The 23,351-nt window shown below is 51.6% G+C and overlaps 1 protein-coding gene across 3 annotated transcripts in view; it reads left to right on the top strand.

Moving 5' to 3' along the window:
* Positions 1-4,147: 4,147 nt before the first annotated feature.
* The window catches only part of NRTN (neurturin), a 125,262-nt gene continuing 106,058 nt past the window's right edge, over positions 4,148-23,351 (top strand). Inside the window, exon 1 of one of the 3 annotated variants that reach the window (XM_075902998.2) lies at positions 4,148-4,434. The gene's annotated coding sequence lies outside the window, so the exon portion shown is untranslated. Of the gene's footprint in view, positions 4,435-5,128; positions 5,730-23,351 lie in introns of those variants that run through there. The other 2 variants (XM_006127278.5, XM_014575602.4) reach the window with 2 other exon arrangements.

Below are 23,351 nucleotides of genomic sequence, written 5' to 3'. Positions count from 1 at the left end.
CACACAGCGTGTAGTCAACCTGTGGAACTCCTTGCCAGAGGAGGCTGCGAAGGCTAGGACTATAACAGAGTTTAAAGAGAAGCTACATAATTTCATGGAGGTTAGGTCCATAAAAGACTATTAGCCAGGGGATAAAATTGGTGTCCCTGGCCTCTGTTCATCAGAGGCTGGAGAAGGATGGCAGGAGACAAATCGCTTGATCATTGTCTTTGGTCCACCCTCTCTGGGGCACCTGGTGCTGGCCACTGTCGGCAGACAGGCTACTGGGCTAGATGGACCTTTGGTCTGACCCAGTACGGCCGTTCTTATGTTCTTATGATGGACCAGGCTCTTCCTTGGGGGATGAGGTGATTGATGGGGGGCGGGGGCTGGGTTACATTATGCACCCTGGAATTTCCTCATGCCCCCCCAGGAGGGTGTGCCCCCCAGTTTGGGAACCTATGGGTTAGAACTTTGTGACCTGCCCAGTGGACTGAGCCAGGGAAGCTCTGGAGCCAAGGATACCAGTGATATTAGGCCTGGGTTGAAGGGGGTGCACCAAAGGTGAGCGTGTCCTGCCACCAGCTCCATTGTGCTAGGGGCTGTACATACTTATTGTAGATACCTGTGCTCTTCCCCAGAAGCTCCCAGCATGAGCTGAGAGGTGACCGGCAGGTAAGACAAACAGGGTTACAAAAGTAGGACGTTTCAGCACAAACTGGCTGTGAGCACTGGACTGGGTCTCAAGGGATTTGGACTCATCTCCTGGTGCTGCCACCAATTGCCTCTGGTGCAGCAGGCAAGTCACTGAGCTGCTCTGTGACTCTGTTTTCCCACCTAGGCTATGGGAATAATGGCACTTCCTTGCCTCTCGGGAGTGTATGAGGTGCTTGGACTGAGCGGGGATGGGGCCATGAGAACCTCAATAGAATGATTTGGGTTTTAGCAAATAATGATTAAGTGGATTTGCCTGTCTCCCAATTGTCTTGTGGGAGCGACAGTTGGATTGCCAGCCAGAGACCACTAAGGACTTGGTTTGAGCTGCAGAGCATGCAGGCAAACGCAGCCAAGCTGATCCCTGGACGCAGGAAATCCCACAAAAAAATTAGTTCGCCTCTCGAACTTGGCCACCGTTTAGCAGATGCAATCAAAACAACCCACGCCCTTTGAACTGCTCTAAATCAACGGGGCCTGTAAGATTTCAAGGGCCCAGACTTAAATGGAAAGTTGTTTCCTTTTTGTAGGATTTAAATTCCTTGACATCAGTCTGGGTAGAACTGACCTGGCTTATGTATTATTAAAAATAACTTCTCCCAGCTGTGTGCCTTTGACATATTAGAGCATTGTCGCAGCCTTGGGTTGGAGGACAGGAAAATCTCACTAGCTACCGTTTGGGACATGTCTGTCATCCTGGTCTTTAGTGTCAACTGACTTGGTCTTGGCCAATCTCTGGCACGGAAAGAGTCTTTGAGGAGCTCCTGCTGCTAGAAACATTAGTAAAATGGAGAACACATGGAGCTGCACGTCGGGAGTGAACGGGCGGGCGAATTCCTGATCACTTCCTCCGTAATGAGCTAGCTCAGTTCATGGGGTCATAGATTTTTCAAGCCAGAAGGGTTCACTGGTCATGTTCCTGGCTAGTGCTGGTCAGCAAACTTTACCCCATTACTTCTGCCTGGAGCCTCGTCACTCGTCTGACTACAGCTCTAGCGAGGCAGCCAGTTTCGAGGGGCTGCCTTCGTGAGATGGAGAATCCATCACTTGAGTGAGGGCACAAGCCTGGGACCTGGGTTCGAGGCCCTGGTCTGCTGCGGATTTCTGCTGTGACCTTGTAATTGTGGCTGAAATCCTGGGCCCTGTTGAAGTGGACTAGGCTGGGTGCACCATGCTCTGGCCAAGGCTCTGCCCCTTCCAGCAGGTGGAGCTGCCTTGCCCCCCAGCCTGCGGTGACTGATAGGTCCCCTGCTAGGGTGACCATATTACCCTATGCCAAATATGGGACACCAAGGTGGAGGAGCCTGCTGGTGCTTGGGCCTGGAGTCCTGAGTGCTGGCAGATCCCCCTGCATGGAGAACACAGGTAACTTGCCCATTTTTTTTAAGTCAGGGCACCAGGAGACGGGCTTAAATAAGGGACCGTCCTGGTAAAAACGGGACGGATGGTCGCCCTACCTCTGCTGTAAGTGGGGCCCTACCAAACGCGGGGACCATTTTGGTCCATTTCACAGGCTGAGGGATTTCAACCGGTTTCAGGGTTTGGGATGCTCCCAGCTGCACCGTGATGGGTTTGTACCTGCAGGGTGCCTGACCCCAGAGAGGCTGTGCGAGTGTGGGGTGTGTGTGCAAAGCTGTTGTCGGAGCGGCACACTGGAAACATCAGGCCAGGAAAGGGCGCAGAGTCCCGTGCGAAAGCGGGTGGGGTTCAGGGGTTCGGCTTGGGTGAGTCTGAAAAACGGGGCTGGAAGAACCGGTTCTGCGGCTCTGCTTCCACTTGCGCCGGTGGGACCCTCTGAGCAGCCCACCGCCTGTGTGACCGATATGAAGGGCGAGGGGGTAACTTGAGCGCCCCATCTGCACAAAGACCCCCAACCCTTACCCAGACAGATAATGGGCTACTTGCCTGCTTAATGCTTCCTTGTAGAGACAGAGTGTTTATAGGGGCAGGGCCTGGCCTGCATCCCCTATTCACTGAGCAGGTTATGGGGTGGGGGGTAGGGGACAACCATAGGCCATTGATAGGGGCCAGCAGTCATAACTCTCCCATGGGAGCGCCGAGGAAGCAGGATGGCTTGGGACTCAGAAGTGTATCTCTGAGTCACGGTGCCTGCTACAATGCAATATTCATGCTCCACCCCTGGCACAGGGGTGCCCTAAGATGTCAGCAGAAGGGGTGAGCCGGTGCAGTGCAGGCTTTGACCACTAGGGGGAGGGAGCCGGAAAGGAAAGCCAGGAGAGAGCTACAGGAGGAGTGGCAGTCAGGTGAGTTTGGTGCATGATGCTTCCATTTCAGCACTGCTGGTTGTTTGGTAAAGTCCCACGCTGGCAGGCCCTTTGGCTTCAGGAGGTGCTGGCTGCCAGGAAAGAGAGCAGGGGACAGCACAAGTTCAAGTCAGTGCACGCCAGCGTTAGCCACAGATTTCTGACCTTCTAAGAGGCTGCAGGTTCCGCTCTGTGTTGGGTCAGTTTGGTTTTTTAGGCGGGTGGGTGTCTGCAGTACGAAGACATCAGCCAATGGATGGTTCGCTTAGCCCCACCTTTCCAGCATGCCAGAGAGAAAGCTGCAGCTGCCGCCACCCCTCCCGGCTTTCTCCCTCCTTGCTTCCATCACAAGCTGGGCCTAAGGTAATACCATAATCGCCGCCACTCTAAGCAACACACACCTGAACAGGGACGGCTTCTCGGCTGAGCGTCAAACTTCAACGATTTCTGCTGTGGACCTGTTTGCAATGGTGGCAAGAATTTTTAAAACAGGAACAATATATGTCCACCGAGCCTAACTTTTATTGAAAACAAAATAGCCTAGGAGCAGAAATCAAGACCCTCCAAACCTGCAAACATATATAGGCGTAACTTTATGCATGACATCAGCAAGTAGGCATGTATGACTTGCCAAACCGGACCAGAACCAAGCCTGGAATAGGATCGCTGACATTGGGCAGCATGAAAGGAAGGTGTAAGAACCCACAGTTGCACATGTGGGATAGATAAGCCCCTACATTCAGTCTCATTCTGATCTCTAATAGTTAGAGATTGGTTTAAACCTTGCGGCATGACTCTGGATATTCTTAGTATCTATAAGCATCCACTTCCTTTAAAATACTGGTAAATGTGTGAGGTCAATGACTTCCTGTAGCAGTGAGTTCCACCGTTTAATGCTCACACATTTTGTGAAATGGTATGCCCTTTTGTCACTCTTGCATTTCTCTCCTTTTGATCTTGTGTCATTCAACAGGAAAAAGTGTCTCCCTTCTCTAGCCATTTTCCATTATATCCTGTCATTCATCGCCTTTTAAATGTAACATTCCTGATCTTTTCACTCTCCCTTCATAAGGAGGGTTTCCCGGCTCTTGATCATTCTGGCTGCTCTTCTCGGAAGGGTGAGACCAGCACTGCCCTAGTCCCATCTGATTCTCCGCTGCCTTGAATCTTGCAATCAATCATCCGCACCAGTGCAAAAAGCTACCAAATCACAAGGCGGGTGTTCTAATCCGCACCCGCTGTGCATTGGCCTAAGTGAGTGCTCAAAACACAGGGCTAGACGGGAGAAGCAGGTCAGGGGGAACTAGTTAATTGCCTGCATCAGTGACCTAAAGCCGTTGGAAGACTGGGAGAGGTGAGGTGAGAGACGCAGAGGTGAAAGTGAGCGCGTGTGCTCCTGGTGCGCAGCTCCGGCAAAAGGCAGCAGGGAGCTAGTAAAAGAGCTGGTAGGGACCCTGGTTGCAACAGGACAGTACCGGTAAGAAATGTGAAGTTGCTTTCACCGCTGATTTCAGTACAGAAAGCAACATCCGAGACAAGCTGCTCCTTCTCACTCAGCTGGAGGGTTTCACACTCTCTGTATGGGACACAGCAGCCTGTGTGTGATCTTCCCCCTTCAAGTGGAAAAGGAGGGGGTAACTGAATGGGGGGGAGGTTAGGGGGCTGACCCCAGGTAAGCACCTTGCCACCCAATTTGAGCCTTCATCTATTTCCAAAAAAGTCTGCCTGGCCGTCAGAGGCGAGTCCTGGCACGGGTGGGGGGAGAAAGCGGCTGGGGGCGGACTCGGCTCCCCCTGCTTTGCAGAAGGCTTTTACGCTTTTGCATTGCCCTGGAAGGTGGGGCGGGCGCCTCCCGGCCGGGCACAGATGGCAGGAGGGAATGGCCCGGTGTGTCCCGGTAAGCCACCTTGCTGCGGCTCAGAGTCCGCTAAGCCCGACGCCAGTTGCTAGCAGGGCCCGGACAGAGCCGTGCGCTCCAGGCGGGGAGCTGCCCCCGGTCCCGTTACGGGCACGGAGCTAACCCCACGCGACGCTTCCTCTGCTTCGCCTGCCCCGGCTCCGCCCCGAGCCCCGCCAACCCCTGGGGCAGGGAGTAACCCGACCCTGGGAGGAGCCGGCCCCGAACCCGCCACCCGGAGGCCTCCCCGCCGCGCCGGGCTCCGCCCCGGCCCGGCTCCTCCCTTCGCATCTTCTGCCGAGCCGGGAGAAGTAGCCGGACCGTCCCCAGCTCGCCCCCTCCTCCTCCGTGCCCCGCGCAGGCACCGCGCCGAGGGCGCAGCCGGGCAGGTGCGGGACTGGGCGGCCGAGCCAGCGGGGAGCTGTCCGGAGCTACTGCGGCTAGAGGGGCTGAGCCGGGCGCGGGGGATGGCAGCTGCCCGGCTCCTAGGCGCGGCCCCCGGGCAGAGCTAAGCCGGTCCCGGGCAGGGGCTGGGTGGCGCCGCGGGGGCAGCCCAGGGCACAGCGCCGGGAGGGAGAGGCAGCCACGTGCGCGGTGTTTGGGGGGCAGCGGCCCGGGGCGAGACGCCGCCTGCGCCCGGGCCGGAGCCGCGGCCGCCATGGGACTGCTCGGGGAGGATGCGCTGGACCCGAGCCGGAGCCCGCCAGCTGCCCCAGCCCGGCGCGAGGAGCTAATCGGCCTGGCGCTGCCTGGATGGAGGGCGCGGACCCGGCGGATCTGACCCGTCGCTTCATGGCTGGGGAGCCGAGAGGTTTCTCTCCCCGGGGACCCCGCCGGAGGCGCAACCGAGGAGTCTGGATTGGCCGGGCTTAAAGGTAGGGACGGCCAGCCCCAGTCCGCGGGGGCAGCGCGGGAGCGCGCAGGCTGCAGCGGGTAACCCTCAGGAAAGCCCAGGGTGGCTCAGCCCCTGGACAGTCTGTGGGTGGATTGACCCAGCCCTGTGTGGTTAGGCTGCTTCTCATGCCCCCCCTTGGATCACTAGCCACTGGGATTCCTAGCCCGCTTTCCCGGCGCGTTTCAGGGAGGGGAGTCCTGGCGCGCAGGCTGGTAGCCCCGAAGTTGCTGCTGCTTTTAAACACGCCTGAAATCAAACCTTCCGCTCCGGTCGCTTTGCCGAGGTGGGTTCCCTGCTGCGTCTTTTGCACGTCAGATTTCCAGCTGGCTGTACAATGTGATCGGTGCATTGGAAGGGGTAAGGGGGGTTGTCCTGGGATCACTAACCCCTGGGTGAGCAGGGAGTGACCCAGAGGAAGGCTGGTCCGGGGGAAACTCCTGGCTGCTTTCCATGTTTTTATAGGGGGGGGGGGTTGTCCCTGATCAAATCTTTGCTGGAGCCTAAGAGCGCAGCAGCAAAAACAATCGCAACTTGTTCCTGTCCGCGCACATGCCTGAGCCTGGCCCCTTTCCTTGTGCTCAGTGGCACCCCGAGGAGTCCCATTCCGGTAGAAGCTCAGAGTTACGCACCCCGCGGGAACCGAGGCTCTGGAGAACCCCGAAGCGTCCGTAACGCGGAACCGAACATTGCGGTGGCTCGGTGCTGTGCTGTGTTTGGGGGGGGGGGGGAGATCTTTGCTGCCGACGGTTTGCGTACTCCTGGTTCCAGATCAGGTGTGTGGTGAGTGGTTGGTTGCTAAGCGGGTGTGGGGCACTCTGAGGGTTTTGCCCCTTCGTGTGACCTTGGGGCAGAGGAGGGATGGGATGGGGGAATTTCTGGCTGCTTTCCATGTTTTTATAGAGAGGGTGGGAGGTGTTGTCCCTGATCAAATCTTTGTTTTGCTTCTGCTCTCTCAGAATTTAGCAATCACAACTTGCTCCTGTAGGAGCACATGCCTAAGGGCTGAACTGGGACAACCAGCCTGATTGATCGTTGCTTGAGCCTAAGAGAGCAGAAGCAAATCTACTTGGACCCTCTGACGGGGCCAGAGAGCCCCATCCTCCCTCCTGCACTTGTGGTTTTAGGAGATGCCGACTTCAGTGGAACTTGCTCCACATCTTTGAAAGCCAGACCTTCGTCTTTGCTGAGTCTCTGCTTCTCTGTCTGTAAAATGGGGCTAGTAGGACCCAACTTGCAGGCCGGACCTGGTTCCTAACGAGTCACTGGAGCATTCTGTAGCTAGCAGCAGGGAAGTTGTAGCAGCAGCCGGTTTTAGGAGGGCTGCTATTCAGGAGATGGTAGAGCTGGAGGCCCTTGCTCATGCAAACTCCTGTGCATTTCTGTTGAGAAGTCTGCCCTGGACTAAGGGCTGGGAAGGAACTCAGCACATGGTCCCCTGGGTCTCCAACCAGCGGGTAGTATTCTAGCCTGGTCGGTGTGGGTGTCTGAGAGCACCTGGTGGGTTTGACATTCCCAACCCCTCTACAGAGTGATCCCAGCAGAATGAAATGAGCGAGTCACATTTGGACTGGCTCAGAGCATCTGCTTGTCTAATGAAGGGCTTGATCCTGCGAAACGATGCTCACTGAGAACTCTGTCTGTGGTCCCCTAATATGGGAGGGCCAGGGCCTGATTCATAAAATTGTAAGTCTGGAAGGGACCTCAAGAGGCTGTCTAGTCCAGAGCCCGGCATTCACAGAAGGACTCAGCGTTGTTTAGCTCATCCCTGACAGGTGTTTGTCTAACTGTTCTTTAAAATCGTTACAAGCAATGATGGAGATTCCGCAACTTTCCTTGGCAATTGATTCCAGTGTGTAACCGCCCTGGCAGTAAGGAAGCGTTTCCTAAGCTCCTGCCTAAACCTCAATTGAAGCCTATTGCCTCTTGTCCTATCCTCAGAGGTTAAGGAGAATAATTTTCCGCTTCTTCTTTGTAAGACCCTTTTAGGCTCTCATGTCCCCTCTGTCTTCTCTTTTCCAACCTAAACAAACCCAATTCTTTCAGTCTTCCCTCATAGCTCATGTTTTCTAGACCTTTAATCATTAATGTTGCTCTTCTCTGGACTTTTTCCAGTTTGTCCACATCTTTCATGGAAGGTGGCCTCATCCAAAACCGGACCGAATACTCCTACATGAGGCCTACCCAGCACGGAGTAGAGCTGTTGTCTGTCTTGCAACACTCCTGCGAACACATGCTGTTTTTTGTGACCGTGTCATGCGGTTGACTCATATTTAGCTTGCAGTCCACTATGATCGCAGATCCCATTTTGCAGTGCTCCTGTCATTTCCCATTTTGTACGTGTGCAATTGATTGTTCCTTCTTAAGTGGAGAACTTTGCTTTTGTCCTTATTGAAATTCATCCTATTTACCGCAGACCATTTCTCCAGATCTTTTATAAAATCATGACAGGTATGGAGAAAGTGAATAAGGAAAAGTTATTTACTTATTCCCATCACATAAGAACTAGGGGTCACCAACTGAAATGAATAGGTAGCATGTTTAAAACAAATATAAGACAGTTCTTCTTCTAATAAAAGAAAGTTCTTCTTCACACAGCGTGTAGTCAACCTGTGGAACTCCTTGCCAGAGGAGGCTGTGAAGGCTAGGACTATAACAGAGTTTAAAGAGAAGCTAGATAATTTCATGGAGGTTAGGTCCATAAAAGACTATTAGCCAGGGGATAGAAGTGGTGTCCCTGGCCTCTGTTTGTCAGAGGCTGGAGAAGGATGGCAGGAGACAATTCGCTGATCATTGTCTTTGGTCCACCCTCTCTGGGGCACCTGGTGCTGGCCACTGTTGGCAGACAGGCTACTGGGCTAGATGGACCTTTGATCTGACCCAGTACGGCCGTTCTTATGTTATGTTCTTAAATGCAAGGAAGATTTTCTTACTCGGTGCACAGTCAACCTGTGGAACTCCTTGCCAGAGGATGTTGTAAAGACCAGGACTTTAACAGAGTTCCAAAAAACTAGATGCATTCATGGAGGTTAGGTCCATCAATACTTATTAGCCAGGATGGGCAGGGATGTTGTCCCTAGCCTCTGTTTGTCAGAGGCTGGAAATGGGTGACAGAGTATGGATCACTTGATGACTATCTGTTCTGTTCATTCCTTCTGGGGCACCTGGCATTGGCCACTGTCGGAAGACAGGACCGAGGCTATATGGACCTTTGGCCAGACCCAGCATGGCCGTTCTTATGTTCTATATTTGAATTTTAATCCTGTCTACCAAAGCACTTGCAACCTCTCCCAGCTTGGTGTTATAAATGTGCTCTCCCTTCCAGGGCTGGGGAACCTTTTTTCTATTGGGGGCCACTGATCCACAACAAAAATAAGTCGTGGGCCACGCACAATTCTCGGCCAATGAGAGGTGCGGGAGCAAGGCAGCGTTCACAGCCCTGGAACTTCCCTATTCCCTCCCTCATCATCCCTGCGCCGAAGGGCCACAGGGAGCCAAGACTCCCCCCCCCCCCCCCCCCCCCCCCCCCCCCAGCAGGGAGAGCTGGTGTTCCCAGTTCAAGCACCACAGGGGGGACACCGACACTTAGGGCTTCCAGCCCTGGGCAAGTCACAGTGCTGTGGGCTGGTCCAAATTAAGCCGGGGGCAGGAGTTTTCCCACCCACCCCTGCTCTGTGCTACTATCTAAATCATTGACGATTGAATCGAACCGGATCCTACAACGGCCCGGTGCCCATTTACACTGGGGAGCCTGAATCTGCTTCCTTTCTACACCGGCAGCAATTCACACCCACCTTGTGCAGGTGCCAGTGCAGCGGTGACCGTAACTTACCATGTCCTATTGCAACCCACGTCCCTGCCAGCTCTTTAAAGAGCTCCCTGCTGGCTCTTTTTGCTGCAGCTCAGCCTGCTCTGGCAGGAGCTGCGCGCCAGAGCGTCCCCGCTTGCTTTCGCCTCTGTGTAAATGACCGCATGAGGGTCGGGGCAGCAGGCCTGCCAACGGGGGAAGACAAAGGAGGCAACCACCCTGCACCACCTGGTGATAGAAAAGGGCCTGGAGTGCCTTTAAGACACTGCAGGGAGCGCTCTCCTAGCCCCGTCCACACCCCATCTACCCAAGGCCCTGTCCCTTCTGGGGACGCGGGGCAGCCCCCCGCCCCTTTGCCCAAGGAACTGGCCAGGCTGTCAGCTCCGCTGCAGGACGGTGAAGAATCAGGCTCGTTGTGTTGTGAGTTTTACTGCACAGTGTGTCTAGGATGGGGGGAGGGAGGGGGCGAATGGGAGAGTCACACAAGCTGTGAGTTCTCTCCCTCCCCTTGGGACAGACACTCAGCCCTGCTTTTTTCATCTCCGCTGCACAGGGGCGGATGGGCGGGTGGATGGTTTGAACTCGGCGTGAGTCAGAGGGTTCCCCGTCCCCTCTAGTTTTATTCTGTTCCTTTCGTGTGCTCTGGACCCCTGTACAAACCGACTGCCCTAATCCGGAGGGGCCTCCCTGTTAAGCAAGGAGCAGCTTCCAGGAGATGGAGTAACAAGCGCAGAATCTGATTGCCAGGGCAGCTTCCGTAATCCAGTGCACTCCGTGCCAGTGCCCGTTCCGGCAGGTAGAATGCACCGCAGACTGTGATTGCAGGAGACAGGCAATTTGGTTACTTAACATGGACGGTTAGGAAACGCCACAGGCAGGAGGCACAGGACTGACGTGCAGATCGAGCGCCGATGCGTGTGACTTTACAAGACCTGCTGCCGGGTTGGGCACTTCAGGTTTCAGGGGCCAGCTGATTGAGCGCAGCGGGGTTGAAGTCTGAGGCCCAGATGCTTAGCCGGCGTAAATCCACTTTGGTCCGCTGACTTCATGGAGCGACATCAGACTTACGCCACCTGAAAAACGGCCTCCCAGTCTCCCAATGTAGCAGAGTTAGGCTCGGACGGATGATTTTCTAGCGGTTTTCCCAGGGCGAGCCACGGATAGCAATGGCTTTTTCTTGCACCTCCGCCAATGCGCCTCTCCCCTTGAGCAATCTGAGGGTGTGTCTAGACTACAGGGTTTTGTCGACAAAAGGTAGAACGTGGCCGTTTTGTCGACAGCAGTAAACCTCCTTCTATGAGGAATAACACCTTTTTCGACAGAGTTATGTCGAAAAAAGTCCCTATTGCACCCACACTGCTTTTTCAAAAAAGAGCATCTAGACTGTCGAAAAAGCGGCTTGCTTTGTCGACAGAACTGGCTGTAGTCTAGATGCTTTTTTTCGGCAGAGACTTTGTGGACAGTCTCTGTCGACACAGCCTCTGTCGAAAAAAGCCTGTAGTCTAGATGTACCCTGAGTGCCACATGTGTAATGATGGATCATACACGGCCGTGGTCAGGCCCTGTGCAGGCCCAAAACACTTTGTGGCGGAGAAAGTCTTTTTCTTCTGTGTTTATATAGCATCTAGCGCAGTGGGGTCTTGGTCCATGACTGGGAGGGATGTAAAATCCCATTTAATTGGTTAACCTGTTAAACATTATATTAACCGATTAAAGGGGTCATGGATGGGGAGGCCGCAGGCAGGGGCTGCGTCAGAACCATCCCGGCCTGTGAGGCGCCCTGTCTGCGGTGGGCCCTGCGGGACGGGGGCAACCCCTTGTTCTAGCCCCTGTTGGTTAACCGGAAATGGGTAAGCAATTCGCTGGTTAACCTTTCACATCCCTAATGGCTGGGGCTGTTGGATGCTGCAATAATACCCCAAATAAATCACAACCGACCATTTCAGCTGTACCCCCTTCTCTAGCTGCCAGCTGAGCGCTCTAGCAAAGCTAATCCGTCAGGATCCCCTTGAGGAGCACAGGGAAATGCCAGTAACTCACAGCCCAGGTTGGAGTCAGTCGGGATGGGCAGTCGGGAGCTGGCAAAGCCAGAGCTGTGTCCTTGTGGTCCAGCCTGCTGCACTGTGCTCTCAAGGCTTCCAATTCCAATAGACGTGCGGAGTAGGTTGTGGATGGCCGCAGGCTTTTCAGCGTTGCTCATCGGCCCAGTATTGCATTTGTTCTTGTGGAGAGCCCTGCAAATCCCAGATCCACTTTGTATCTGTGGGGTTCTGCATCCATGGATATGCATGTGAAGGTCTGCTGCTCATTTTTGGGGCTATGGATACCATTTTAAAAATCTAGAACACTGCAAATTTGCAGATATCCACTTAATAGCTGCCGGTATCCGCATCTGTGGATGCGGCTCTCCGAAGCTCATTTTTGTGCATGCGGAGGCACACTTTGTAGTTGCACAGGGCTCTATTCAGTTGTTTCATCCCACCACTCCCCCTGCAGGGGCGGGAAACGCGATCCCCGTTTCACCGGTATGGAAACTGAGGCACAGAGAAGTAGGGTGACCAGATAGCTCCCACTCTGTCCCGATTTTTCACACTTGCTAACAGGCACCTATAGAAGATGACGACCCAAATATCGAGACTGTCCCTATGAAAATGAGACATCTGGCGACCCTACGGAAGTGAGGTGCCTTATTGTTGAGTGACTTGGTGGGAGAGCCAAGGGCAGATCCTCCGTCTTGACTTTCTGCTCAGGGCCTTAAGCCCATGAGCAACCTGCTGCTTTTATCTGTACGTCTTGGCCAAGGTTGCTGGTACTAGTAACACTGATGCTGTGCTCGTGATGTCAGTGGGTTAAAATAACTTCTGATGTCGCCAGCTCCCGCCTGGTGCTAAAGAACAGTTTTCAGCCTTTTTTTGGCCGCCTCTTCTGCCTTTTGTCCCCTGCTGCGGTGCCTCTCACCATCCAGCCCCCTGAACGGTTTTCAAAGAGCTGCCGCGGTGAAAGCCTCATGGAAAAAGCTTCTTTCTTTCCTCCCTGGCCAATCTAGCGCAGGAAGATGTAATGGGAACCGGGCGGCTGGAAATTGAAGCTAGACAAATCCAGGCAAGGAATAAGGCATATGCTATTAACACGGAGGGTAACCCCCTATTAGCATAACTTACCAAGGGGTTGTGACGGATTCTTCATCACTGGCTATTTTTAGATCAAGATTGGATGGTTTTTCCCTAAAATATCTGCTCTGGGAATTAGTGGGGGAGTGCTGTCGCCTGGGTTAGGCAGGGGGTCTGGAGCATCCCGACGGTTCCTACAGCACGGGCATCTGCAAAGCTACTTCTCGATGGAACAAGTCCAGTTTTCAATTCAGGGCAGGGCCTCTGCGGGTTTGCCTATGCTGCATTCCCAAGCTAGCTTTGATCGAGAGCTTGGGACCCACATGGGCTAACTGCCCAAATGCAAGCCCAGCTGGAGGTCTAGGGACGTGCAAGAGGCTCCATGCCGGGCCTGTATCAGTGGGAGGAAAAGGGAGGCAGGGTTGGGAGCAGAGATTCTTGCTAGATGCCCTCTTTGGATTAGCCCCTTCATCTCCATCTTTCTCGTGGATGCGCCGCAACTGGTGCTCCTGGCCTGCCTCGGTGAACGGCTTCCCCAGGGTCAGCTTGGAAACGTAGCTCCCGTTTTCACCTTCCTTTTGAGTGAAAGGCTCAGTTAACACGTACCCCCAGGACACCCCCTCTCCTCGCCCCCCGCCTATCGCGATGTGAGGGTTCCAGCATGGCGGGGCACATGGAACACCATTTCTAAACGGCAAGAGGTAGGACCTTGCGTTTGTTTCCCGCCTTCGATGCCTGTTGTTCAGCAGGCCTGACAGCCTCCGCGGGCCTGGGGGCGAGGTGGGTGTGTGGGGCAGCTCCATGTCCTTGGAAGGGGAGGAAGAGGCAGGGCTGAGGGCAGTCAGCCCTGAGCGCCGCCTGGCGCCGAGCCCTCCCTCTCGGCCCTTGGAGCCCCACAGAGTGGCAGCTGGGAGCTCCAGGCCTCTTTGAAGCGCCAGGCCTCTGTGCAATCATCCCCTTTGCACCCCCTGCCCACCTGTTCAGCAGGCCTGCTATTGTTATCTGGTCTCCGGCAGCTGTATGGCCCCATAATGCTATGGGGGACCTGTCCCGTTTGGATTTGATATGCTTTTGGGGCTCTCCTGTGTGTCTGGAGCAGTAGCGGGCAACATGTGACCCCTCGGGGTTCTATGTGGGGCCCGCGAGACATTTCGTTTTCTCTTGCCCGTGTGCCGGGTTGCCAGATTCCTCTGCTTTCCATGTTGTTTTTTTCTTACTGGTGTTACTAGAGTGACCCGCCTGTCAAGCCACGGCACGTGAAGTGAGGTAACATTGACCGTGAGAGCGCACTCGCTCTGCATCCAGTCAAAGCACTGCTACGGTTCAGTTGGCACCATCCACAAATTCTAAGGTACACAAATGCAGGTAGCAAAACTCCCCGGTGCCAGGAGATCGGCTTGGTTACAACAACCTTGAGATGGAGAGAACCCCTCATGGAATCATAGAATTGGAAGGGACCTCGAGAGGTCATCAAGTCCAGTTCCCTGTCCTCATGGCAGGACCCCGTACCATCTAGACCATCCCTGACAGGTGTCTGTCTAACCTGCTCTTAAATATCTCTAGTAATGGAGCTTGCACCACCTCCCTAGGCAATTTATTCCCGTGTTTAATCACCCTGACAGGCAGGAAGTTTTTCCTAATGTCCAACCTAAACCTCCCTTGTTGCAATTTAAGCCCATTGCTCCTTGTCCTATCAGAGGCTAAAGTGAACAATTTTTCCTCCCTCCTGCTTGTAACACCCTTTTAGATACTTGAAAACCACTATCCTGTCCCCTCTGTCTTCTCCTTTCTAAACTAAACAAGCACAATTCTTTCAGTCTTCCCTAATAGCTCATGTTTTCTAGACCTTTCATCATTTTTACTGCTCTGGACCGTCTCCAATTTCTCCACATCGTTCTTGAAATGTGGTGCCCAGAACTGGACACAAGACTCCAACTGAGGCCTAATCAGCGCAGAGTAGAGCGGAAGAAGGACTTTTTGTGTCTTGCTCACAGCACGCCTGTTCATGCCTCCCAGGATCACGTTTGCTTTTTTTTTTATTTTTGCAACCGCGTCCCGCTGTTGACGCATGTTGAACTTGTCATCCACTCTGACCCCTAGATCCCTTTCAGCAGTACTCCTTCCTAGACAGTTGCTTCCCAGTCCTGCGGCCCAGTCACTAGGTTGCCCGTCGCTGGTATAGAACCTCCGATCTCCGTGGAGACGTCTCGGTAATATAAATAACTGTTACATTGGATAAAAAACATTTTTGTCCAACCATAGGGATATTGAGTCTTCCCGTCTCACCTGGCACGTGAAGTGGGTTGAAGTGGGGGCGGGGTTGAGGTGTACCGTCGAGGTAGTCAGTAGGAGTTCGCTCTGCTACGGGGATTTGAGGCACAATCCACTGCAGGCTTTCATTACTTGCCTAACCCAAAGCACATGTGCCGAGTCCGCGTCCCCTTGCAGCCTGTTCCCGTGTGGGCTGGCAGCACGCAGCCCTCTGCTTGGAGCCCTCCCATCTGCTTCAAAGCTGCACATGAAGTGGGGGTGGGGGGGAAGGGGAGGATGCCAGGGGAGATCTGGACAAGGGCTTCTCCTCCCTTTGCAGCAATGCTGGGCTCAGCTTGTTCCTCTAAATAAACTTAATCCTCGGAGCGCTGCTGTCATTAATCAGAGTCTGATTTGAGGCGCGGGACTGCCTGGCTTCTCTGCAAGGCTGGGCTGGAGGCGTTTCGTATGCTAGAGCAGGAGACAGGGAAGAGGGGGCGAGATCTGCCCTCATGTGAAGGCAACTCCTGTTTGGGTTTGTTACGGATTCGATTTGTAGGAGGAAATGTTGAGCCACGTCCGTTTCATCCCCTTAAATCTATTTCCATTGGCAGTAATTGAAATGTGCAGGTAGGGCAAGTCGGAAAAATGCGGGCGGAGAACGAATCCCGGTCAAAACCGAGCCCGGGTCGGTGTCTGTCGAAAGCTTGCCTCTGTCACCCGCAGATGTTGGTGCACTAAAAGAGCCGGCCTCACCCAGCAAGTCTTGTTCACATCCTGGCCCTGCCGGCAAACACTGCAGTCCCATTCCAGGGATTCTGAGTTTGGATTTTGGCTTGGTGCAGATGGATTGATAAATGGATAGTAAAAAACAAAACAAAACCAGGCCTGACTTGTGGATGTAAAGATATTTACTTTGTATATTTGGACACAGTCTGTTGCTAGTTTGTGTCTTTCACGGCTTATAAAGCTTTAGTTTTTTGAATCGTGGGGTCTTCTGCCATTAAATAGCTTCTCGCTCCCCCGCCATGATTTTGTGCAGTGGTGGAAAATTGAAGTAAATATTTTTCAGCATTTTTATCTATTTGTTGAAATTATATAAAAAAATTGAATTCTGCCAGATCCACTCATGGTTGTTTTTTGTCACTAGTCTCCATGTGCAAAGTCGGCAGGAGGGGTTGAACCTGCGACCTTAGGGGCTAAAGCCACGTGCGCTGAAATCATCTGGCTCTCAGCTAAGGAGACTTCATTCCTCCTTTTCTCAGTGGTTTCAGTGCCTCTGGGGTACACATGAATTTACACTTAATTATTATTGTGTTAGGGGGTTCTTGAGTAGTGCCACAATCCTGGACTAAGACCCCCCCCCATTGTGCGAGGCACTGTACAGATACGGAGTACAAAGACATTCCCTGACTCAAGGAGCTGCCAAGCTTGCAGTGATCTCTGGGGGGGGGGGGGAAGAATTAGTGAAGGAGGCCCCTATGAATCTAATAGATGGCCACATATGCAGCTCACAGAGGAGATAATTGTGATGGGTTGAATCACAGGGGTCCCCTTGCGGTTGTCACGCGGTGTGCTGGTCATGCATTGAGCCTGCCTGCCTGCTGCCTGGGGTGTTCCATCACCCTATCCTTCTGGTCTTCTCCAGCCCAGTCACAGAGTTGGGGTAACAGCCCGCCAGCAGAGCAACACAAGATATTGAACTAGCTCAGCTCTGGAAGGACTCCGCAATAAGGCTGTTGACAGCACCCAGGAACACGCACCCTTAAAAGGACCAAAATGCCAACTAAATCCATCTTGCTCTGTATAAAAGTTTTACGCAGAGGAAGTGTATAAGTTCGCCCTATTTATCAATGAAAGAGAGAGATGCACAGTAGTTGATCCCCTGTATATAACAATGATTTATACTGGGCTTGATAATAAACAAAAGTGTTTTTATTAAGTATAAAAAGTAGGATCTAAGTGACTGCAAGTGAAAACAGACAGATCAAAGTAAGTTACTGAGCCAAAATAAACAAAACAGGCCAGCTAATCCTAATACACTAAGAAGCTTGTTAGTGTAAGAATTTGCATGTAACAATTGTTCCAATCATATTTTTCTCAAGCTAGGGAGCCTGCTAACTTGAGGCTGATCCTTCCCCCTGTTTCCAGAAGGTATATGGGGTTGCCAGGTGTCCGGTATATTTGTGTGGCAGTGGCAGGGGGAGCGTGGGGATTTAAAGGTGCAGCGAGTTTGGTTTTTTTGCTCAACCAATTTTTTTCTCACCCTGTTCGGTATTTTTTATGAAAGTATGTTGCAACCCTAAAGGTATCTTAAGTGATAAGTAGGGGTCTCCTCACATCTAGCCACCCTGTCTGTCTGCTTTCCCCCCTTTATATCACTTTTGCTCTTTAAGTTCTTTAAGTTCAATTTTTGCCACAATTTGAGTGGGAAAGTACCAGATCCAAAATGGGTTCTAGCTAAGGATATTAATGGTCCCCACCCCGACCCTGTTTAATAGGTTAACTAGTTATCTAATTAAATGGGATTTTATGTCCCTAGCTCCAGCATCGGGTGACCTGGTCATATGTCTTTATAGTACTAGCCACAGTTTGGGCCTACAGGAAAAACAAAGCCATTCCCAGATTATTGGCTTGATCACCGAGCCATTAAGTTTCCAGAGCATCTGTAAATTTAGAATTATGAATGGATCCAGACTTCATATTTCTAACTTCACATACAAGAATGATACATGCACAGAAATTGAATATACACATTCAGCAGATGGTAACTTTAAAAATGATCCATCAGATGATGTATTTTGCCTAAAGCGCTTTTGAGCTCTGCGTATTTATAAACCAATATTCATAAAGCAGGGGGAGGGATCTGTGACAATAAATGTTTGTGATGCTTGCCCAATAGAAAGGTGGAAGCTTAAATACATTTAAAAGTGGATTGATGGCTCAGATCTCCCAGCCCTGTAACACGGATCTGGAGTCAACAGGGTATGAATCATTGTGGCCCTATTGTTCCTTGCCTGTTATATTCCTGTGTGACCCCGGAGAAGGTATTCGTTTGGTACGGCTTCCCAAATTGTGTGTGTGGGGCAAATTCTGGCATGTTGGGAGCTGAAGCCCTGACCTTGACTTTGGGTACTGAGCATCAGAAAAATGTGTCCTGAGCTATTTTGAGAATCTGTCCCTAGATTCTAAGCAACTCTGGGCAGGGGCTGTCCTTTTCTAGATGTTTGTACGGCACCCAGCCTAACGGGACTCAGCCAGGGTGTCCTCCAGGCTGTACTGCAATAGATATGTCAGACAATCGCATGTCTCAGCCTTGTTTTGGATGGAGCCTCCTCTCCAGTGAGAGTGGTCGCCAAGCAAACCGTGCAAAACCAATTCCTCTTGTGTACGCTCCAGTTTGGAAATTCATTGATGATTGATTTTTCACTTCAGGGTGTAGAATCATGACCAAGGTTTTTGATACTGGCTTAAGTGTCTCCGATTTCTTTTTTTAAGCCATCTGGCTAACTGGTGTTGCTGAGTCATGCCAGGTTGTTTGGTGAGTCTCATGATAGTTGGTGGTTTCTTGAAAGCCCCAACTCCCGGAGTCTCGTGATCGCTAGAAACTCGGATTTAATTTGGCGAAAAAGGAAGCTTCTAGTCATTGTGATTCAGGGGAAAAGCTTGAAAACATGCCTCTATAAGGCTCAGCAGCCAGAAGGTGAATAAAAAGAACATAGCATTTATTATTAAAGTTTTTTGGGGGGGATCTGGCGTATGAGTTTTGGACACTTTTGGGTTGCCAGGACTGGGAAATGGGTAGAAGAATCCCATAATATCGAGGTTGACAGAAGAAAGTATTTATTTTTAATTAGACATTTTCACACTCAGAGGATATCCTGGCCCCATCTTTGTTTTTCACTTTAGTCCACCCTCTTCTCTGCTTTTCGGTCTCTTTTTTTTCCTCCATTGATTTCCCCCTCTTTCACTTTTTCTGCTCCTCCCACCCCAGTCTCTGCCTCGTACCAGCATCAATCAAACTATCACACTCAGAATTAGGGGTGTTAAAATGCATTTAATCAAGTAACTGTGTGACTGCTAGAAATTACACAGGATCAGGTGGGGGGGCTTTTAAGCCGGCTCCCAACATGTACTGGGAGGTTGCATGTAACTGTAAATGGTTACACTCCTACATCCCTGTTCAAAATGTGGGTGGAAATTCATTCTTGTGCAGAGGGGGCTGGGACAAGAAGCAGGCACTACTTAGATTCTAGGCTTTCTAGGGATAGGAATTCTCTTTGTTCTGTGTTTGTACAGCACCTTACACAATGGAACCTTGCTAAAGGGCTCCGAGATGCTATGTTGTAGCTATTTATATCGTCATTTTCAAGATTTAATGAGGCCTAGAGCTGGCCGTCTGCTCAGGCATTGATTTCATTTTGCCCGAGTAGCCTTGAAATGGGATCAAACTGAGTTTTTTTTCCACCACCCATTTGGAAAATAAATAGTTGTCAGTTCCTAGGTGTTGTCCATCATTGTCTTTTTCATGGCCTGTGCCTAGAAGTGTCAGATGAAAGCAATAACTATTCTTCCTGGAAGGTGGTGATGGCAATACCATTTTGTTTCTTAGCCTCCAAAATCCTACCAGACAAGAAACAAAAACAAAATGAAGACCAAGCAGGCTGCTCTCTAAGGCACAGTTCACACATCATCTCTCTCCCCCATGCCCCCCGCCCCATCTCCTTGCTCTAAGCAGGCTCTTCTGCAAATTGACTGCAAAAGACCCAGATCGCACACTCCCCAACGCAGCCCTGTAGCCTGCAAGAAGGCCCAGATACTCCTAACTCATAGTCCAGGTCCACACTACAAGGGAAGGTCTGCTTAAGAGATGCAATTCCAGCTATGTAAAAAAACCTAGCTGGAGTCGACATACCTTAAGCTGAGCTTCAGCACTGTTCTCGCAGCGGGAGGTCGATGGGAGAAATGCTCCTATCAGCTTCCCTTACTCCTCGCAAGGAGTAGGAGCAGTGGTGCCGACAGGAGGCGTCCTCAGCATTCCATTTAGTGGGTCTTTACTAGACCCACTAAATCAAACCCCGGAAGATTGATTGTTGGAGCATCGCTCCTTCAGTAAGTGGAGACATGGCCTTAGAGCATATCATTTTGGCACTGTTTTCTATACGCCACCAGTCATTGAGCATGAATTCAGTGGAGCTGCACTTCTTACAACAGCTGAGAATCTAGTCCAGGAAATACATCCAATTAAACAGCCCAGTAGCTGAGAGAACACTAACCTCTTCCTGCCCAGACTGTTTCCACCGGACCAACGTGCTCAGTGGTGACATTCCTGCTGAGCTGGGACGTACACAGCGAGGCTATTTGGAAAGGCAGCAAGGGCTTCAATTGCCGCGTGAGAACAGAGCGTCTGCGCGGAGTTTGGTGGCTTCTTTGCCTTTAATAATGTTGTTCTTGGCTCTGGCCTCTCTTGGAAAGGAGCCAGATATTTATTGCTGGCGGTTGTTGACCTCTAAACCTGCCCTACAATACAGGAGCTGTTTTACTTGGGCTCCAAAAGCAACAAGCTCTAATGAGGACTGGAGAACAGACCCTGCTTGTTTGTTTTCTGACAGATTTTTGGGTGCAGCTTTTAATTCCTCTGCTCTGTCCCCCAGTAACTTTAATTTCCCCATGTTGTAAGAAGGCCCTGTCCCAAGGCAGCGCTGTCCAATGGCTAGAGTCAGTAACACAGCCCTGGGGTTCAGGGCAGTAGAGCCTAATGGCTAGAGTCTCATGGAGTTTGGGGCAGCAGTCCCAGTAAACCCCAAGCCGGGTTCCTGTCAGAGGGAGAGTGATCCATCATGCTCAGCAGGGAATCCAGCTGCAGCACACTGAGCTCACACAGGTGGGAGATACCACTCTTGCATCCTCCCTGGGTCACTTCCTACCAGTTCCAGTGTTGGGATGATCCAAGTAGACTCCCAGGTCTCTGGCTCCAGTCACCCAGGTCTCTAGCTGGGTTCCCTGTGGAGCATCTGCAGCAAGTCCCTCTCCTCCGGCATCTCACCCAGACGGGAGCTGCTCCCTTTTATCCTGCTCCAGCCCTTGGAGCATGCCCTGTGTGTTCGGGGGCGGGACTTCCTCCACTCACAAGGTATTATGCCCTCCTGGCCCAGTGGGGGGTACACCCACCCTGTCTCACCCTGGAAACCTGAAGCTGAATCTTAGAGGCACCTGCTACTGAGGGGGTTTTCTCCCTCAGGCCACAGACCGTCTGTCTACACTGCAGCTGGGAGGCGATTGCTGCGTGCGTAGATGTACCAAGCAGGCTTTAACCTGTCTCTCACAGGTTAGCCTCACCTGCCCATGTGTCTCTACCATGTGCTGCCATCACACCTCCTGACTGCAGTGGAGGCACACCCAGAGTGCCCGTACTTACGCAACAGCAGGAGGAGGAGGTAATCTGCAGAGTGCACAACTCGGCTTGAGCAAGGGTGTGAAAACCAGCAGTGGGGCCGTGGTAGCAGTGGGGACCCCTCGGAGATCCTAGCTATGGACTCAGGCGGCTAACCCCAGCCTCTGTGCCCAACCTCACTGCTAAGTGTAGCATGCTAGCTTGAGAACGTCTGCCCACAGTGGGAGTCGCACCACCGGCTGTAGTGTAGACAAACCCAGAGACCTTGCATAGCCCTACGGCTTGCACGGAAGCACAGCTCTAGCTACGGCCAACATAGAATCCTAGAACTGGAAGGTCCAGTCCCCTGCCCTCACAGCAGGACCAAACACTGTCTAGATCAGGGGTGGCCAACCCATTACAGATGAAGAGCCAAAATAGTGGTGGATGCAGCGCAAAGAGCCGAGGGGGGAAACCGTTCTTGAGCACCCAAAAAAAAAAAAAAAACGCAACCCAACGCTACCCCTTTAAGAGCTGCAGGAGCCACAATTTTTTTCTTTGAAGAGCCACTTGTGAGCCGCGGATTGGCCACCCCTGGTCGAGATCATCCCTGAGAGATGTCTGTCTGTCCTGCTCTTAATATCTCCAGTGAGGAAGATCACACAACCTCCCTAGGCAACTTATTCCAGTATTTAGCCACCCTGACGGTGAGGAATGTTTTCCTAATGTCCAACCTAAACCTCCCTTGCTGCAATTTAAGCCCATTGCTTCTTGTCCTGTCCTCAGAGGCCAAGGAGAAAAATGTTTCTCCCTCCTCCTTGTGGCACCCTGAAAACTGCTCTCATGTCCCCTCTTAGTTTTCTCTTTTTCAAACTAAACAAGCCCAATTCTTTCAGTCTTCCCTCATAGATCATGTTTTCAAGACCTTTCATCATTTTTGTTGCTCTGGACTGTTTCCAATTTCTCCACGTCTTTCCTGAAATGTGGTGCCCAGAACTGGATGCAATACTCCAACTGAGGCCTAATCAGTGCAGAGTAGAGCAGAAGAATGACTTCTCGTGTCTTGCTCACAATACTCCTGTTAATGCATCCCAGAATCATGTTTGCCTTTTTTTTTTTTGCAACAGTGTCACACTGTTGATTCATGTTGAACTTGTCACCCCTAAATTCTTTTCTGCAGTACTCCTTCCTAGCTAGTCACTTCCCATTCTGTAAGCGTGAAACTGATGGTTCCTTTCTAAGTGGAGCACTTCGAATTTGTCCTTATTAAACTTCATCCTATTTATCTCAGACTCTTTCTCCAGTTTGTCCAGATGATTTTGAGTTTTGACTCTATCCTCCAAAGCACTTGCAACCCCTCCCAGCTTGGTATCATCTGCAAACTTAATCATATTCTCTCTCCTATCACCAAAATCATTGTTGAAGATATTGAACAGAACTGGTCCCAAAACAGTCCTCAGCAGAACCCCACATGTTGTGCCCTTCCAGCATGACTGTGAACCATTAATAACTACTCTCTGGCTACGTCTAGACTGGCATGATTTTTCCACAAATGCTTTTAACGGAAAAGAGCGTCTAGATTGGCACGGATGCTTTTCTGCAAAAGCACTTTTTGCGGAAAAACTTCCATGCCAATCTAGACGCGCTTTCCGCAAAAAAAGCCCCAATCGCCATTTTCGCAATCGGGGCTTTTTTGCGCAAAACAAATCTGAGCTGTCTACCCTGGCCCGTTTGTGCAAAAGCTTTGCGCAAAAGGGACTTTGCCCGAACGGGAGCAGCATAGTATTTCCGCAAGAAGCACTGATTTTACAGTGTCCTTGCAGAAAAACTTGCCAGTCTAGACACCGCCTCTGAGAGTGGTTATCTAGCCAGTTATGCAGCCACCTTATAGTAGCCCCATCTAGGTTATATTTCCCTAGTTTATTGATAAGGTCATTGAAACCATATCAAATGCCTTATTGAAGTCTAGATATACCATGTCCACCGCTTCCCCCTTATCTGCAAGGCTTGATATCCTAGCAAAGCTACCAGATTGGTTTGACATGATGTGTTGTTTACAAATCC

Source organism: Pelodiscus sinensis, chromosome 32 (genome assembly GCF_052426305.1).
Source record: "Pelodiscus sinensis isolate ZL-2025 chromosome 32, ASM5242630v1, whole genome shotgun sequence".
In the NCBI taxonomy this organism is placed as follows: Eukaryota; Metazoa; Chordata; order Testudines; family Trionychidae; genus Pelodiscus; species Pelodiscus sinensis.
This window is presented reverse-complemented; position numbering and strand designations above follow the sequence as displayed.